The 5,000-nt window shown below is 34.9% G+C and overlaps 1 protein-coding gene across 6 annotated transcripts in view; it reads right to left on the bottom strand.

Annotated features, from left to right (window-relative positions):
• The window catches only part of KDM6A (lysine demethylase 6A), a gene marked incomplete at its 5' end in the record, with an annotated part of 161,607 nt that overhangs the window by 48,615 nt on the left and 107,992 nt on the right, over positions 1-5,000 (bottom strand).

Raw genomic sequence — 5,000 nt, forward strand, 5'->3', positions numbered from 1 at the left:
AACAATTTATGAAGTTTTAGATCCATGGAGGAAAAAAAAAAAAAAAAAACAAGAATAATTATCAATTTCAGCAAATACTTATCTTGATTCCGGTATTTTCCATTGAAGAAATGTAAAAGATACCAGGACACATAAGTTATTAATGACATTCCTTACTTTGGTTGTAATTTCCCAATTTATTTTCTTTATCTAAAGAACAAATATGAGTGCCAATTTTCTCTCCACTATCAGTCTTTTCAATAAAATGCTAAAACATTCATTTGATCACAACGCACTACGGCAACACAGTATGCTTCCTTTCATATGTCTCCTCAGCAACTATAACCTTTGTAACAACTCTCAAACCTGAGAACACTTTTTCCCTTTCTTTTCTCAAATTTGAAAATAACTTTCTATGTAATTCCTTTACTAATAAAATTCAACAAGACTTCAATCTACTAAATTTTATAACAAATCACACCAGTATTTTAAACAATGTGTATAGTTACTATATCCATTCTCTGATACTGTAATACTGCTTGCAATTCTTACTAGTACTTGGAATTTGTTTTCCTTTAATGAAGATACCAAGTTTGTTAAAATTATAAACTCTTAAAAATATAGAATAATTCCCTAACTATATTGTTTTAGTGTCAAAGAAAAATTATTTCCAATTTATCAAGATTTTACACAACTTAGAAAATCAGCAAGAAATAATTTTGAGCTTTCAAACCACTCCAGCTTAACTAAGTTAACTCATCACCAATTATTACAAGCTCCAAAACAAGTAAGTAATGTATTAAAGTATCAAGCCCTTTTAATGTATCAAAATTTCAGATAAGAACTTAAAAACTGTCATTATTGAGGCAAGTAAAAAATTCAATAACTTAAGGAATTAACTATTTTTCATCACAAATAATAGAATAAAACAAGTTGAAAGAAAACTAATTTTTCCTTATTCTGATTTTTTTTGCTACACCAAAAAAATCTTACAATTAGCCTGTTTTGATTGGTACTAATAAAAACTAAAGCTTGAAATTCTACTGCTATAAACTATTGTGCTGTTACACTAAATAACACCATAGTGTCAACTTAATTCTCTCAACTACTACTCCACATAAAAACAGAAGGTCATGGCAGTTTTGAAGAAACTGGTTAAGTTTAAAATATTTTTTTAAATAAAAAGTTGTAAAATAGTTATTAAACTGAATGTTAGGTTTAATTAGTGACCAAGGTTAAACATATGAGCATTCTATCCAATATTTGATTCCAACATTTCTCCACAAAGCATGAGTGCTCTGAACATTTAGAGATAGATATTTGTTTAAGTTTCTTTTTTATTTTTTTGAGAGAGAGGTTTATACTATAGGGCATGTGCGCTCGGCAGACAGACAGAGAGAGACATAGAGACAGAAAGTGAGAAATCACCCCCCAGAGGGGATGGTCACGCCGCAATCCCTTCTCCTCCATTCTCCTTTCGGGATCTTGGGCACGCACGCACACGCGCCCGACGTGAGTTTTAAGCCACCGGGTCCGGGACGTGAACCGCGGTCGACTACGTGGGAGTCCAGCGACATAGCCATTACACTAAGTGCTGGTTCCCTAAGTTTCTAATTTAGGCATAAAACTAGAGCTGATAATGATTCAACTACTTGAACATTATAACTATTATTTTACATAAGAAGCAGGAGTATTAGAACCGTCTTTTAATGTATACCACTGACCACTACAAAACTAAGATAAACCAAGTAAGAATCAAATTAAATAATAACTATCACTTGGCCCAGCCATGGTGGCACAGACACTGGGGATGCTGCTGAGTGATACTGGATGCTACCTGAGAGGGCTCTGGGATCAAAGCCCAGATCTACCTCAAAACACAGAGCACCCCAGTGATCTGGGCAGGCTGCAAAACTGAGGGAAAGACCACAATGTAACGATGTTGTCAAGAGTGTTCCTCCCTCTCTCTGTCTTCTCTCTCACAGGACTGATAGGTTAAAAAAAAAGCTTTGAAAACCAACTACATATGTGAAAATAAGAAGGCACTCAATAAAAGTGCAAATGAGTCATACATATCTAGCAGTTTCTTACTGTTTTTCAAACATAAACTACCTGCCTACTTAAGGTAAAGTGTGAAACAAATAGAATTTCCTTGAAGAAATTGATATATGTAGTTGGCTATATATAGCAACTATAAGCTTCTCCATTTAAAATATACTTATTAATCCTAATGTCAAGGGCAAGGCTGTGGATAGGAGAAATAGACTTTATCTTCTGAACACACTGAAGTGTTGAACACTGTCTAGAACACCTCAAGACAAATAATGAAACTAATATAAAAATCAAAAGTGGAGAAAAGAGTTGAAGTTAAAGTAGATGTTAGAAAAAACTGAGAGATTACTCCATTTTAAATTCTTTTCTTCCATTTTGAAACTCTTTACCTGAGCAAAGCAGTATAAGAGAAATTAGTTACTGCTCACTTATTTAAAATAACAGCTCAAACTTTCGAATTTACCCACATCACCTGGTATAGAAACGATGGAAAAGTGCTCTGTGAGTACACTGATCAACACTTCAATGATCTTTCATTAGTAAGCTCCTAGACCAGACATCCAATCTCTTATACTTGTGTCATTTCCTACTTCTCAGACTTCTAGACTCCTGCTCAGTACAGGCCACCATCAACAAAACACAGAAATGGCAAATAACATGATGCCAAGCATCTACCATATTGACTTTTTCTCTAGGTCTCAGATTCTTTTTATCTCCAAATATCAGAGCTTTATTTTTTTCTTTGTTTCTTTATCAATAAATTAAGGCCTAGATTTGCTGGGAAAAACCCAAGCAACTCCAAGGGTCTGCAGTGTTTTGATAAATATAGCTATTTACAAGATATATATAAAAAATTAAGCTTCTGTAATGACATAATTTACTTTTGGGGTTAAAAGATGAAAATAAAACTCTAAGAATATGTTTAAATACTCTGGAGTAAATGTTCATAAATGCCTCAAACCTGAGGTAGATTCTAACGTAGATTAAGTAAAACAATCAACTAGGTATCCATAATATAAAACTTTATTAATAAAAGCTGCAACTATACAGTTTATAACTTGGGGAACGGAACACAGCTCTAAGGAACTCTTTCAGAAAATATTCCTCCAGAAAACCCTTAGATCTCCTCATAGTTCATGATTTTAGTTTTAGACCTCTAAAAACACACAGGCACACACACCTCCATACCGCTGCCATTTTCTAGCAACTGTTCTGAGTGGACAATGTGTGAATGTGGAAGTCCCTGCTCTAGCAGAGAAGGGCAACAGTATCTAGGAACCAGGGCAGAATCCGGGGCAGCAGTACAGGCAGCAGGCACAAGGTAATCAAATCTTCATTGAGCCAAGGCACCCTCTCTAAGGAGAACAAACTGTAACAACTGATCTGACACTCCCATTTTCTTTAGGCCCAACATTGAAGTGAATGACAGTATAACTTCTAGACAAAAGATTAACATAAAAACAAATACAAACAATTTTTTTAGGGTGAGAGAGAGAGCAAGATCGTGAACTCACAGTCTCAAACCTATCTATCTATCTATCTATCTATCTATCTAGAGAGAGAGAGATTTTTACTGTAGGGTGCGTACACTCGCCAGAGAGACAGAAAGCAAGAGGAAGATGGCCATGCCGCAATATTTTCTCTTTCATTCTCCTCTTGGGATCTTGGGCATGCATGCAAACGTGCTGGGAGTGAGTTTTAAGCTCTCAGGTCCGGGACTCAAACCATGGTCAACTACGTGGGAATCCAGCAACGTAACCGCTATGCCATCTGCTGGTCCCTAATATAAACATTTCTAAAAAATCAAATTTTAGAAAGATCCTTAGTATATGCTTTAGAATGATTTGATTTAGAGATCATTCAGTGTGGTTTTAAGTTACTGACATGGATAAATCTTCCTGTAAGGCAATTAATTATAGTAGTCACCATGTTGTGGGTCACTGAAGAAAATGTTGTCAAGAATGTGGATCCAACAGACAAAGAAAATAATAAATTATGTAAAAGAAACAATTCCTGCTTTAGTCTTTCAGAATAATTAAAGATAACAGCTAAACAGTTAAAAATTGACATAAAAATAGTGGGAAAAAAAAGGAAAGACAGACCAGAAGGTATTTAAAACACAACTTAAACTCAAATACTCTTTAAAACAAAACAAAACAAAATCACTATCATAAATTTACATAAAGTTCTAATATCACAATTAAACCTAAGTGACAAATTAAAATTAATTAATTGAGGGACCAGCAGTTAGCGTAATGGCTATGTCGCTGGACTCCCACGTAGTTGGCCGCGGTTCGAGTCCCGGACCTGGTGGCTTAAACTCATGCCGGGCGCATGTGTGTGCGTGCCCAAGATCCCAAGAGGAGAAAGGAGGAGAAGGGATTGCACGGTGGCCATCCCCCCCGGGGGGTGATTTCTCGCTTCCTGTCTGTCTCCTTCTGGCGAGCGCACACACCCTATAGCAAAATCCTCTCCAAAAACGAAAAAAAAAAAAAATCAATTAATTGAATTTACTTTAAAGTAATTCTTCTCTCTACTCCTTTGTTTCTACCTATGCCCCTTAAAATCAACAAACTATATGAATAAAAGAATAAAATTAAGTTTCATCTCAATCATTCACCAGTGGCAAATAAATAATGGTAGACACAGGATTCCTTCTAATAATGTGAATAACAGAAAGGATAACCACACTTTCAGATAATAATAAGACACATGAACCCTAGTAGCTGCAGGAAGTGACTTATATAAATGTTAAGAGAGAATTAAGTTGAACTTTAAAATGTAAAAATTGTATCAAATCATCAATACAGGCACACTAGAACTAACGCCTCTATTTTTTATTTATAGAATCCACAACCAAAAATGGTCTTTAAAAAATCCACTACATCACTCCTCAACTTTAAAATTTAAGAAAATACTGCAGAATTCTGTCATATGCTTGTTCCAATGTATGTTAACTTTCATTCAAA

Source organism: Tupaia chinensis, unplaced genomic scaffold, assembly GCF_000334495.1.
Source record: "Tupaia chinensis unplaced genomic scaffold, TupChi_1.0 Scaffold000248_1, whole genome shotgun sequence".
In the NCBI taxonomy this organism is placed as follows: domain Eukaryota; kingdom Metazoa; phylum Chordata; class Mammalia; order Scandentia; family Tupaiidae; genus Tupaia; species Tupaia belangeri.